Below are 15,576 nucleotides of genomic sequence, written 5' to 3'. Positions count from 1 at the left end.
GGTGGGGGACCAGATAGGAACCTGAAATTTATACACTTATAAATCCTTTATGATAGCATTCTGCTGTAAATTTTGAGTTTGACATTCCACTGGTTACATTGTTAGGGCTAGTATAAATCTGGGGAAAAGTCTATTTTATTCATGAACTGTATTTTACACTAATTATGTTTATGGGTGACACACCACAATTTTGAGTTACCTGTTTGATTAAAAGCTGTGACATTTCCTCATTCAGACCCTGATGATTGAAAGTGCTGCAAAATATTCAAAAAGGGTTTGTTGCAAAGTCGAGAAAATAAGAAAAATATTCCAAATAACTAACATTACTGCTCAAAGGCAGCATCACTGAGAGGCGTTTTACCATACTTTTCAGTGGATGGCGAATCTTCTCTGATACTGTTAATATATTCAAAGCATCGTCGCCATCTTCATCGAAGGTGCAATGTAAATGATCTCATAACATAATACTGTATGACATTGCAATTTACATGTGTCAACTCGCCCCCCATAAAAAAAACTATAGTTACCTAGGTACCCCTAAAAAAATTTAGGACTGAGACTCAAACCGTTACTTTTATAAATTGACCCTAAAAGTGGAACTTTCAATGATTTTCATCATTACATTAGGAATAAATTTCTAAATCTAAGGATCATGAATGAACAAAATGTTTATATATGTACATGTACCTTGTAATAAGATCTAAAGATCAGGTTTTTGTCAAGAAACTTGGACCATCCTGAACTGAGATATTGAGATTTACGCAAACATCTGTAAAAAAAAAATTTGTTGAGCGCCATGGCACAAAGATGGCTGCCATGGTTAAAACCAAGTAAAATAAAAAAAACGGATGGTTTTGCAATACTAATACATTAAGGTAATCACTCAAAAAAAATAGGAACATTAAAAATGGTCAAGGGATGGATTAACCCTTATGCAAATTCGTTTCTCCAAAAAGGTAAAAATTGTTTTTTTAAGAGGTTAAGGCTGATGAAATTGAAAAGTAAAAAACTACTGCATAGCCACTGTGAATAAAACATACTTATTTGTGCTTAATTCTAGCATACGCTTCCCCCAACACACTGCACGCAAGCTCAACTAAAAAGAAAGACTGCAGCACCTGCACCTTAAAGGGCCATAATAGTAAAAAATGACATTGTTAGAGCATGTAGTTTTAAGACTAGTGACTCTGCCCTACTATCGGCTAGATTTAGAGTTCTGCGGCCAAAGGGGTGCGTTAGCTACGCATGCTATTTTTCTCCCGCACCTTTTAAATACCGCTGGTATTTAGAGTTCACAGAATGGCTGCGTTAGGCTCCAAAAAAGGGAGCGTAGAGCATATTTACCACCACTTCAACTCTCGATACCAGCGGTGCTTACGGACGCGGCCAGCTTCAAAAACGTGCTTGTGCACGATTCCCCCATAGGAAACAATGGGGCTGTTTGAGCTGAAAAAAACCAAACACCTGCAAAAAAGCAGCGTTCAGCTCCTAACGCAGCCCCATTGTTTCACCAAACACCCTAACATGTACCCTGAGTCTAAAAACCCTTAACCTTTCACTTATTAACCCCTAATCTGCTGCCCCCGCTATCGCTGACCCCTGCATATTATTATTAACCCCTAATCTGCCGCTCCGTACACCGCTGCAACCTACATTATACCTATGTACACCTAATCTGCTGCCCCTAACACCGCCGACCCCTATGTTATATTTATTAACCCCTAATCTGCCACCTAAAGACGTCGCCTCCACCTACCTACACTTATTAACCCCTAATATGCCGACCGGAGCTTGCCGCTACTCTAATAAATGTATTAACCCCTAAAGTCTAACCCTAACACTAACACCCCCCTAAGTTAAATATAATTTTATTCTAACGAAATAAATTAACTCTTATTAAATAAATTAATCCTATTTAAAGCTAAATACTTACCTGTAAAATAAACCCTACCATAGCTACAATATAAATTATAATTATATTGTAGCTATTTTAGGATTAATATTTATTTTACAGGCAACTTTGTAATTATTTTAACCAGGTACAATAGCTATTAAATAGTTAAGAACTATTTAATAGTTACCTAGTTAAAATAATTACAAAATTACCTGTAAAATAAATCCTAACCTAAGTTACAATTAAACCTAACACTACACTATCAATAAATAAATTAAATGAAATACCTACAGTTATCTACAATTAAACCTAACACTACACTATCAATAAATTAATTAAATACAATACCTACAAATAAATACAATTAAATAAACTAACTAAAGTACAAAAAATAAAAAAGAACTAAGTTACAAAAAATAAAAAAATATTTACAAACATTAGAAAAATATTACAACAATTTTAAACTAATTACACCTACTCTAAGCCCCCTAATAAAATAACAAAGACCCCCAAAATAAAAAATGCCCTACCCTATTCTAAAATTAAAATAGAAAAGCTCTTTTACCTTACCAGCCCTGAAAAGGGCCCTTTGCGGGGCATGCCCCAAAGAATTCAGCTCTTTTGCCTGTAAAAAAAAACATACAATACCCCCCAACATTACAACCCATCACCCACATACCCCTAATCTACCCAAACCCCCCTTAAATAAACCTAACACTAAGCCCCTGAAGATCTCCCTACCTTGTCTTCACCACACCGGGTCCCGATCTGTCCAGAAGAGCCTCCGAAATCTTCATCCAAGCCCAAGCGGGGGCTGAAGAGTGACGTCCATCCTCCGGCTGAAGTCTTGATCCAACCCGCAAATGAAGAAGTCCATCTTCGGGAAGAAATCTTCATCCTATCCGGGCAGAAGAGGACATCCGGACCGGCAAACATCTTCATCCAAGCCGCATCTTCTATGTTGTTCCATCCGATGACGAGCGGCTGATCTTGAAGTCCTCCGGTGCGGATCCATCCTCTTCGTTCGACGTCCAACTGAAGAATGAAGGTTCCTTTAAGGGACGTCATCCAAGATGGCGTCCCTCGAATTCCGATTGGCTGATAGGATTCTATCAGCCAATCGGAATTAAGGTAGAAAAATTCTGATTGGCTGATGGAATCAGCCAATCAGAATCAAGTTCAATCCGATTGGCTGATCCGATCAGCCAATCAGATTGAGCTCGCATTCTATTGGCTGATCGGAACAGCCAATAGAATGCGAGCTCAATCTGATTGGCTGATTGGATCAGCCAATCGGATTGAACTTGAATCTGATTGGCTGATTCCATCAGCCAATCAGAATTTTCCTACCTTAATTCCGATTGGCTGATAGAATCTTATCAGCCAATCGGAATTCGAGGGACGCCATCTTGGATGACGTCCCTTAAAGGAACCTTCATTCTTCAGTTGGACGTCGAACGAAGAGGATGGATCCGCGCCGGAGGACTTCAAGATCAGCCGCTCGTCATCGGATGGAACAACATAGAAGATGCGGCTTGGATGAAGATGTTTGCCAGTCCGGATGTCCTCTTCTGCCCGGATAGGATGAAGATTTCTTCCCGAAGATGTACTTCTTCATTTGCCGGTTGGATCAAGACTTCAGCCGGAGGATGGACGTCACTCTTCAGCCCCCGCTTGGGCTTGGATGAAGATTTCGGAGGCTCTTCTGGACAGATCGGGACCCGGTGTGGTGTAGACAAGGTAGGGAGATCTTCAGGGGCTTAGTGTTAGGTTTATTTAAGGGGGGTTTGGGTTTGATTAGGGGTATGTGGGTGGTGGGTTGAAATGTTGGGGGGGGGGGGTATTGCATGTTTTTTTTTTACAGGCAAAAGAGCTGAATTCTTTGGGGCATGCCCCGCAAAGGGCCCTTTTCAGGGCTGGTAAGGTAAAAGAGCTTTTCTATTTTAATTTTAGAATAGGGTAGGGCATTTTTTATTTTTGGGGTCTTTGTTATTTTATTAGGGGGCTTAGAGTAGGTGTAATTAGTTTAAAATTGTTGTAATATTTTTCTAATGTTTGTAAATATTTTTTTATTTTTTGTAACTTAGTTCTTTTTTTATTTTTTGTACTTTAGTTAGTTTATTTAATTGTATTTATTTGTAGGTATTGTATTTAATGAATTTATTGATAGTGTAGTGTTAGGTTTAATTGTAGATAATTGTAGGTATTTTATTTAATGTATTTATTGATAGTGTAGTGTTAGGTTTAATTGTAACTTAGGTTAGGATTTATTTTACAGGTAATTTTGTAATTATTTTAACTAGGTAGCTATTAAATAGTTATTAACTATTTAATAGCTATTGTACCTGGTTAAAATAATTACAAAGTCGCCTGTAAAATAAATATTAATCCTAAAATAGCTACAATATAATTATAATTTATATTGTAGCTATATTAGGGTTTATTTTACAGGTAAGTATTTATATTTAAATAGGAATAATTTATTTAATAAGAGTTAATTTATTTCATTAGATAAAAATTATATTTAACTTAGGGGGGTATTAGGGTTAGGGTTCGACTTAGCTTTAGGGGTTAAAAAATTTAGTAGAGTAGCGGTGAGCTCCGGTCGGCAGATTAGGGGTTAATACTTGAAGTTAGGTGTTGGCGATGTTAGGGAGAGCAGATTAGGGGTTAATACTATTTATTATAGGGTTATTGAGGCGGGAGTGAGGCAGATTAGGGGTTAATACATTTATTATAGTAGCGGTGAGATCCGGTCGGCAGATTAGGGGTTAATTATTGTAGGTAGGTGGAGGCGACGTTGGGGGCGGCAGATTAGGGGTTAATAAATATAATATAGGGGTCGGCGGTATTAGGGGCAGCAGATTAGGGGTACATAGGGATAACGTAGGTTGCGGCGGTGTACGGAGCGGCAGATTAGGGGTTAAAAATTTTAATAGAGTGGCGGCGATGTGGGGGGGGGCCTCGGTTTAGGGGTACATAGGTAGTTTATGGGTGTTAGTGTACTTTAGAGCACAGTAGTTAAGAGCTTTATAAACCGGCGTTAGCCCAGAAAGCTCTTAACTACTGACTTTTTTCTGCGGCTGGAGTTTTGTCGTTAGATTTCTAACGCTCACTTCAGCCAAGACTCTAAATACCAGCGTTAGAAAGATCCCATTGAAAAGATAGGATACGCAAATGGCGTAGGGGGATCTGCGGTATGGAAAAGTCGCGGCTGGAAAGTGAACATTAGACCCTTTCCTGACTGACTCCAAATACCAGCGGGCGGCCAAAACCAGCGTTAGGACCCTCTAACGCTGGTTTTGACGGCTACCGCCCAACTCTAAATCTAGCCATCAGTGTTTAGCTCCTGCAAAGGGCTTAAACACACATTAGAAGTACTGCTCTGGACACACAGAGCACTGTTGGTCCCAAGCAGAAACCGCTGTTGATCCAATCAGCAGCACTAGTTACACAGATGAGTTATGCCACTAGAGTTGAATTTATTAAAGTACGATCTGCAATAGCTTTGCTTTCTGGCAAACTACTCAGTTGAGCTGAGTAGTTTAAACCAGAGAGGAAAAAGTATATTTGATACTTAGGACTATTTTGTGAATGTTATGACGGTACTTTATGATCTCTCCAACCATGCCTCCTCTGCTCAAATGGCCTTGAGAGCTCTCTGGTAATACAGATTGACAGGAGACTTCTGGAGAGATTGCAGGAGAAACTGATCGTCGTAAGAGTATCTTCAGTCTGGTAAGAGACTTTGTCCTAGACAAGCCCGCTGGGCCTTGTTTTACTCCAGGTTTAACTTTGTTAGCACATTTGATCTGGAGTCAAAAATGTATTAAAATAGTAATTAAAAAGCAACGTGTTTCTAATCATAAAATGCAGTTTCTTCAGACTTTATGAAAAAAACAGACACGCTCCATTTATACCACTCACCACCAATGAGAAAAAAGTATTTACAACCCACCCTCTAAAGCAGTCCTACGTAATCGCTGGCAAAGTGTAGCATATTTAAAACATTGTATAATGGTGAGAGATACAAAAATACTATAGTAAACTATAAAATAAGCAAATTACATAAAGACCACAACAAATATAGGTTTACAGATAACGGAATATAAAAATGCATATTACCAACAAATACACATAAAAAAAGATAATAATAATAACTTAAGTGGTGTATGCAATTTACTGGTATAAAAGAGTATATGTAACATAGATGAATGGCCAAAATATGATACAAAACATAATCACCTAGATTACAAGCTTTGCACTATAGAGGGTGCGAAACAAACACAACAAAAGTTGCGTTATTTCCCCCTCCATAGCGTTGCCATTACGAGTTTCTAAAAAGCCGTCTTGTGCATGCAATATGATGGTAATGAGCGCCATAACGCACAAAATCCAAGCGCTGTTTTGACGTGCTCGTGCACGCTTTCCCCATAGACATCAATTGGGAGAGAATGTTAGAAAAAAACTAACACCTGCGATCGCGGAATGAAAAGCTCCGCAACGCAACCCCATTGATGTCTATGGGAAAAAAAAGTTACTTTTAAACCTAACACCCTAACATAAACCCACGTCTAAACACCCCTAATCTGCCGCCCCGGAAATCGCAGACACCTACATAAAGTTATTAACCCCTAATCTACCGCTCCAGACATCGCTGCCACCTAAATAAAGTTATTAACTCCTAATCTGCCACTCCCGACATCACCCCCACTATAATAAAGTTATTAACCCCTATTCCCCTGCACCCCAACATCGCCCATACTGAAATCCTATTGGCTGTTCAATTCAACCAATAAGATGAGAGCTACGGAAATTCTATTGGCTGTTCATATCAGCCAATAAGATTTCAGTAGCTCTCATCCTATTGACTGATTTGAATTTAAAAAATCAAATCAGCCAATGGGAATACAAGGGACACCATTTTGAAAAGGCTCCCTTGCATTGAAGATTCAGTATAGGGCAGGGACCGTATGAAGAGGATGCTCCACGCCGGATGTCTACAGGATGGACTGGCTTCCCGCCAATGGGATGAAGATAGAAGATGCCGCCAGGATAAAGATAGATGCCATCTTCCATTTAAGGGCTATTAGTAGTTTATTGTAGGCTAGGTTTTTTTTTATTTTGGGTGGGGGACTTTTTTATTTTTATAGGGCTATTAGATTAGGTATAATTGTTTTTATTTTGGATAATTTTGTTTGTTATTTTTCGTAATTTAGTGTTTGTTATTTTTTGTACTTTAGTGTTTTTTATTTTTTGTAATTTTTTATTTTGTGTTTTTTTGTAATTCTAGATTTAAATTTATTAGTAGTGTTAGGTTTTTTTAATGTGTAATTTAATTTATTTACTTGATAGTTATTTGAATTTTAGTATAATAGTATTGTTAGTTTAATATATAGTTTGTTTGTTTTTTTTAATTTCCCAGGTAACTCCCACGCCATCAGAGTTATAGGACTATGGAAGCCCAAAAGAGTCACAGCAAAGAGCAACATGTTTAGGCTGCGTACAGCCTTTCTCAAGCTCAATACTGATGCTGTATATGGGCAGTCCATATACAGCATCAGTATTGAGCTTGAGAAAAGCTGTACGCAACCGAAACACGTTGCTCTTTGCTGTGACTCTTTTGGTCTTCCATAGTCCTATAACTCTGATGGCGTGGGAGTTAATTGAACTCGATCTGACTCACTGTAGTCCTTCCATGATTGTTTAGGAGGCGTCTGAGAGACTAACGATATCCGGAGAGAGAGAAACTTTTGGAGAACAACCAATAACGGCAACTGGTGTAAGTATAAGTGTACACCTTGCCATTGGAAATATATTTCTGCTTTAATGGATTCCTTTGTCCTTCTTCTCGCCCACACTTTGCAGCTTTGCAGCTCTGCAGCTTTTTAACTTGTGCCATCAATGTGTCTGCTATATAAGCCAAGCCTTAACAACCACTAATCAAGACACAACTTTGCTTAAGAAATACGACTTTTTGCACACAATAAAGACGACTTTTGCTTACTAAAAAGACGACTTTGCTTATCAAAAGATTTTCAGTCGGGGGACACCCGGGCGGCGGCCATCTTGCAGGTCGCACTGAACTTCAGCTCCTCAAGCTTCTTCTATCTATTTCTGATTTAAAGCAGTATTTTTATTAGTACCCTGCTCTAAATAGTGGAGAGGCTTGTCTGAAGAGGTCTGCTTCCCAGAAACAGGGTTTTGGAGAGGGACCGGGCTTCACTGCCCTCAGAACCGGACTTTTTACTTTGAGGCCTTTCCCTGCTATTGAAGCCTCAGCCTGTCCCCACAACTAGCTGTGCCCTGAGTGCGCAGTCACAAACTAAGCTTTGGATACTACTACCCCTTGCTGCAAAAATGGAGACACAAATCCTTCAAGTACTGGAGAACTTGTTGCTGCAGCATCTTACCCAGCTGGACGAGGACCTATTCAAGCCTATGGAGTCGGTCACCCATGAGACCTCATACGCCATAACCGCTGGTGCGACACAGACAAGCGGTACTAGTTTGCCTTTTGACCCTCCTTCGCAAAAATCCTCACGAGGAATAAACCCTACCAATTCCGACCCAGCCGAGGAGAGGGAGACAAAGTCAATCCTGGGTTGTACCACTCCTGTAGCTAACGTAAATATGGTGGACCATGAAAAGGACTGGCTATCTACTGGTTTACTGCCTGCTAAAGACAACCACACTTACGGCTCCCACATCCAGCAGGATCCCAGACACCTAACTGCCAGAGAGACGGCTGGAGCTCCTCATCTGTTGGTTAGCCCGCCGCCACCCTTTGCTCCCACGATCATGGAGACGCTTAACACATACAGGGACTCAGGTACTGTTTCTCCATATCCCCAATGGCCCTGCCTAGAGCTCGATGATACAAACCTGGCTCCGGAAGTAGCCTTGTTACCAGCCAATACTCCCACATTCTCCCCGGAGCTGTGCTGCTTGAGGGAAGTCTGGTACCGGAGATCTACCCAGCATGACCGCAATGGAGTGGGCTAACTGACTTTCCGCCCTAGCTTCACTATTCACACTGCATCATTGCGGTCTGGTGGCAATAGCGTGAGCTTTAGTAGATTATTCTATTCAGTATGTGTTAAAGTGTAGGATAGGCATCAATATAGTTATACACTCCATGTTGCCGGGCTCTCCTGTTCCACTTTGGGCTCCCCATACCTATATACTTAATTTACCTAAACCGGCCAGTGTGACAATTTAACTGTACAGAGACAATATTATATAAACCAGAAGCAGCGGGGCTTAAGTGAGTCTGTTTTTATTGTGCCAGTTTTGACAATACTATGAGAGAGATGTTATTTAAATCTATACCTTATTTAGATCAACCCTCCATATATCACATATCTAATTACGGTTTGTGCAGGAGTTCTATATGTCACATTTCCTATATTATATCCCTGTTGCACAACACATGCCACTTATGAGCAGACCTAACTCAACTCACACGAACGCAATAAAGAGGAAGTATTAGCTTATACCTCACTGAAACCCCTGACCGTGGCCCACCCTATCTGACTGCCTTCTTACTCCTATTTCCTCACATGCTAAGCAGCCTGTTCCTGTTTACTAATCATATAATAAGGTCTGCCAACCACAGTTATACTTATAACTGGAAATAAGCCCAGCTAGATAATCTGTTTACACACATTTATGTGATAACCCACTGAGCAAGTTATTATACTCGCACTAATTAGTTACAAGTTCAGTTGGGACCATTAGCCTACAATCTCTCTATCCCTCTTTTTTTTCATTTTATTATGGTTAACTTTTTGGTTCTGAGGTTAGTACAGTCCTCTTGGGACGCATTTAATATACTACCCCTTGATTTACCCACTCAAGTTTATTTCATTAGACCCAAGAGTGGTCTGCTTTGTTTATACAAGGGACTACAAAATGAGGATTTTGTTTGTTCATCAATATGTAACTGACAGGTTCATGCTGAGAAGACATGTTCTATCTAGCTTTATACTCTATTTATGTAATCAAAGACATGCTTTATCTTGCCTTATACTTTGTTTTTGTGTACCTATGAGAATGCATGTACCTATGAAGAATGTAATTTGATTTCATGCCTGTAAACCATTTATTTATCCTCAATAAAAATTTAATTAATAAAAAAAAAAAAAAAAAAAAAAGATTTTCAGTCAACTAACCAATATTTGCATTATTTATCTTTACATTTTTTATCTTTATTTTTATTTGTATTTATTTTTTTATCTCTGATGTGATTGCCTTTCAAATTGTGTTAAATTTGTTGTATTTTATATATTAAATGCAAACATATATATTTATTTACAACCCATTGGGGTCTATATATTAGCCTGTTTACTACACACATTTAGCTGTCTCTCTGGCAGCACAGCTGTATATAATTGCTTGCCTGCAGGTTACTGCAGTCAGTGTAATATCACCTTCACTTATAGAGGCCTATCTATCAAGCCGTCAACTATGCTGCATTCGCCAGCACCAATACGCTTGCCTAACATCGACTAACATTGCGGCCGTGGACCTGAATACTCTCTCCTTATTTATAAAAAAAACTGTCAAAAAGCCACGCACCAAGTATGGGGCGATGAGCAGCGGACTGTTGTTAACTAACAGTCATCAATCTCACTGCTATTCTGCTTTTTCCCAACTTTATTTATACCCTGTCACTAAACACCGCCACTATACTAAAATGTTTAACCCCTATCCCGCCGCTCCCAGACCCCGACGCAACTATATAAAGTTATTAACCCCCATCCTGCTGCTTCTGGACCCTGCCGCAACTAAATAAAAGTATTAACCCCTATCCCTCCGCTGCGGGAGCCCACCTAAACTCTAATAAAGTTATTAACCCCTATCCCCTGCTCCCGGACCCCTCCTCAACTAAATAAATGTATTATCCCCTAATCCCCTGGCCTCCCACATCACTACCCCTTACTAAACCTACTAACCCCTAAACTGCCAGCCCCCCACATCGCCATAAATTAAATTAAGCTATTAACCCCTAAACATTACAACCTGCTAACTTTACATTAAAATTACAACATCCCTATCTTATAATAAATTTAAACTTACCTTTAGAATTAAAATAAACTATTAAACTATTAATTAACCTACCCTAACTATTATACTTAAATTACATTAAACTATATTAAAATATTAATTAACCTACCCTAATTATTATACTAAAATTACATTAAACTATATTAAAATATTAATTAACCTACCCTAACTATTATACTAAAATTACATTAAACTAACAATTAAATTAACTATATTGCATATTTAAAAACCTAACCCTACTCAAGTTATTTAAATCTACTATAAAAAAATTACTAAGTTACAAAGAAATAACAACTAAGATACACAAAATAAAAAACACTAAGTTACACAAAATAAAAAATAAATGATCAAATATTTAAATAAATTACACCTACCGGTAATCTAATAGCCCTATCAAAATAAAAAAGCTCCCCCTCAAAATAAAAAAAAACCTTAGCCTACAATAAACTACCAATAAAAGGGCCTTTTGCGGGGCATTGCCCAAAAGAAATCAGTTCATTTACCTTTTAAAAAATACAAATACCACCCCAACAGTAAAACCCATCACCCACACAACCAACCCCCCAAATAAAAACCTATCTAAAAAAAACTAAGCTCCCCATTGCCCTGAAAAGGGCATTTGTATGGGCATTGCCCTTAAAAGGGCATTTAGCTCTTTTTCAGCCCAAAGTCCCTAACCTAAAATTAAACCCACCCAATAAACCCTTAAAAAACCTAACACAAACCCCCGAAGATCCACTTACAGTTTTCAAAGACCTGACATCCATCCTTATCCAAGCGGCAGAAGTCCTCAGTGAAGCAGGCAGACGTCTTCATCCAAACGGGCCGAAGTCTTCCAGACAGCATCTTCTATCTTCATCCATCCAGCGCGGAGCGGGTCCATCTTCAAGACATCCAGCCAGGAGCAATCTCTTCTTACGATGAATCTTGAAGAATGAAGTTTCCCTTTAAATTACATCATCCAAGATGGCGTCCCTTACATTCCAATTGGCTGATAGAATTCTATCAGCCAAATCGGAATTAAGGGGGAAAAACTCCTATTTTCTGTTGCAATCAGCCAATAGGATTGAGCTTTCATCCTATTGGCTGATCCAATCAGCCAATAGAATGCAAGCTCAATCCTATTGGCCATTGGTAGTTTATTGTAGGCTAGGGTTTTTTTATTTTGGGGGGGCTTTTTTATTTTGATAGGGCTATTAGATTAGGTGTAATTAGTTTAAATATTTGATCATTTATTTTGTTATTTTGTGTAACTCACGGCTAGATTCCGAGTCTTGCGTTAGGCTTAAAAAGCAGTGTTGGCCAGTCCCAACGCTGCTTTTTAATGCCCGCTGGTATTACGAGTCTTGAAATGACAGGCTCACCGCTCACTTTTTTGGCCAGACTAGGAAATACCGCAAATCCACATACGTCATTTGCGTATCCTATATTTTCAATGGGACTTGCATAGCGCCGGTATTACAAGTCTGCCAAAAAGTGAGCGGTAGACCCTCTCCTGTCAATCCTGGTACCACATTTTAAAGTCAGTAGTTAAGAGTTTTACACCACAACGCGGTAGCATAAAACTCTTAACTAAAGTGCTAAAAAGTACACTAACACCCATAAACTACCTATAAACCCCTAAACCGAGGCCCCCACATCGCAAACACTAAAATAAATGTTTTAACCCCTAATCTGCTGAACCGGACACCGCTGCCACTATAATAAATATATTAACCCCTAAACCGCCGCACTCCCGCATCGCAAACATTAGTTAAATATGATTAGCCCCTAATTTGCCATCCCTAACATCGCCGCCACCTACCTACATTTATTAACCCCTAATCTTCCACCCCCAATGTCGCCGCCACTATAATAAAGTTATTAACCCCTAAACCTAAGTCTAACCCTAACCCTAACCCACTAACTTAAATATAATTTAAATAAATCTAAATAAAATTACTATAATTAACTAAATTATTCCTATTTAAAACTAAATACTTACCTATAAAATAAACCCTAAGCTAGCTACAATATAACTAATAGTTACATTGTAGCTAGCTTAGGGTTTATTTTTATTTTGTAGGCAACTTTGTATTTATTTTAATTAGGTAGAATAGTTATTAAATAGTTATTAACTATTTAATAACTTCCTAGTTAAAATAAATACAAATGTACCTGTAAAATAAAACCTAACCTAAGTTACAATTACACCTAACACTACACTATAATTAAACTAATTCCCTAAACTAAATACAATTAATTACAATTAAATAAAATTATCTAAAGTACGAAACCCCCCCTCACTAAATTACAGAAAATAATTAAATAATTACAAGATTTTTAAACTAATTACACCTAATCTAGTCCCCCTAACAAAATAAAAAAGCCCCCCAAAATAAAAAAACTCTACCCTACACTAAATTACAAATAGCCCTTAAAAGGGCCTTTTGTGTGGCATTGCCCCAAAGTAATCAGCTCTTTTACCTGTAAAAAAAAGTACAAATCCCCCCCTAACATTAAAACCCACCACCCACACAACCAACCCTACTCTAAAACCCACCCAATCCCCCCTTAAAAAAAACTAACTCTAACCCCCCGAAGATCACCCTACCGTGAGATGTCTTCACCTAACCGGGCCGAAGTCCTCAACGAATCCGGGAGAAGTCTTCATCCAACCAGGCAGAAGTGGTCCTCCAGATGGGCAGAAGTCCATCCGGCGCAGAGCGGGTCCATCTTCAAGACATCCGACGCGGAGCATCTTCTTCAAACGACGGCCGGCGACTGAATGAAGGTTCCTTTAAGTGACATCATCCAAGATAGAATTCTATCAGCCATCGGAATTAAGGTAGAAAAAATCCTGTTGGCTGATGCAATCAGCCAATAGGATTGAACTTCAATCCTATTAGCTGATCCAATCAGCCAATAGGATTGAGCTGGCATTCTATTGGCTGTTCCAATCAGCCAATAGAATGCCAGTTCAATCCTATTGGCTGATTGCATCAATCAGCCAATAGGACTTTTTCTACCTTAATTCCGATTGGCTGATAGAATTCTTTCTTGGATGATGTCACTTAAAGGAACCTTCATTCAGTCGTCGGCCGTTGTTTGAAGAGGATGCTCTGCGTCGTATGTCTTGAAGATGGACCCGCTCCGCGCCGAATGGATGAAGATAGAAGATGCCATCTGGATGAAGACTTATGCCAGTCTGGAGGACCACTTCTGCCCGGTTGGATGAAGACTTTTCCCGGATTCGTTGAGGACTTCGGCCCGGTTGGGTGAAGACGTCTCATGGTAGGGTGATCTTCAGGGCGTTAGTGTTAGTTTTTTTTAAGGGGGGATTGGGTGGGTTTTAGAGTAGGGTTGGTTGTGTGGGTGGTGGGTTTTAATGTTGGGGGGGATTTGTACTTTTTTTTACAGGTAAAAGAGCTGATTACTTTGGGGCAATGCCCCGCAAAAGGCCCTTTTAAGGGCTATTTGTAATTTAGTGTAGGGTAGAGCTTTTTTTTATTTTGGGGGGCTTTTTTATTTTGTTAGGGGGATTAGATTAGGTGTAATTAGTTTAAAAATCTTGTAATTATTTTATTATTTTCTGTAATTTAGTGTTTGGGATTAGATTAGGTGTAATTAGTTTAAAAATCTTGTAATTATTTTATTATTTTCTGTAATTTAGTGTTTGTTTTTTCGTACTTTAGATAATTTTATTTAATTGTAATTAATTGTATTTAGTTTAGGGAAATAATTTAATTATAGTGTAGTGTTAGGTGTAATTGTAACTTAGGTTAGGTTTTATTTTACAGGTACATTTGTCTTTATTTTAGCTAGGTAGTTATTAAATAGTTAATAACTATTTAATAACTATTGTACCTAGTTCAAATAAATACAAAGTTGCCTGTAAAATAAAAATAAACCCTAAGATAGATACAATGTATGGTTTATTTTATAGGTAAGTATTTAGTTTTAAATAGGAATAATTTAGTTAATTGTAGTAATTTAACTTACATTTATTTAAATTATATTTAAGTTAGGGGGGTTAGGGTTAGACTTAGGTTTAGGGGTTAATAACTTTATTATAGTGGTGGCGACACTGTGGGTGGCAGATTATGGGTTAATAAATGTAGTTAGGTTGCGGCGACATTGGGGGCGGCAGATTAGGGGTTAATAAATATAATGTAGGTGGCGGCGATGTTGTGGGCAGCATATTAGGGGTTCATAAGTATAATGTAGGTGGCGGCGGTTTCCGGAGTGGCAGATTAGGGGTTAATAATATAATGCAGGTGTCGGCGATGTGGGGTGTTTAGACTCGGGGGTTCATGTTAGGGTGTTAGGTGTAGACATAAATGTATTTTCCCCATAGGAATCAATGGGGCTGCGTTAGAAGCTAAATGCTGCTTTTTTGGTGGTTATTTTTCATCCTGATGGTTATTTTTCATCCTGCTCTCCCCCATTGATTCCTATGGGGAAATTGTGCACGAGCACGTTTTACCAGCTCACCGCTAACGTAAGCAGCGCTGGTATTGAGGTGAGATGTGGAGCAAAATTTTGCTCTTCTCTCACTTTTTTGCGGCTAACGCCGGGTTTATAAAAACCTGTAATACCAGCGCTATCTGCAAGTGAGCGGTGAGCATAAACTG

Source organism: Bombina bombina, chromosome 4, assembly GCF_027579735.1.
Source record: "Bombina bombina isolate aBomBom1 chromosome 4, aBomBom1.pri, whole genome shotgun sequence".
Taxonomy (NCBI): domain Eukaryota; kingdom Metazoa; phylum Chordata; class Amphibia; order Anura; family Bombinatoridae; genus Bombina; species Bombina bombina.
This window is presented reverse-complemented; position numbering follows the sequence as displayed.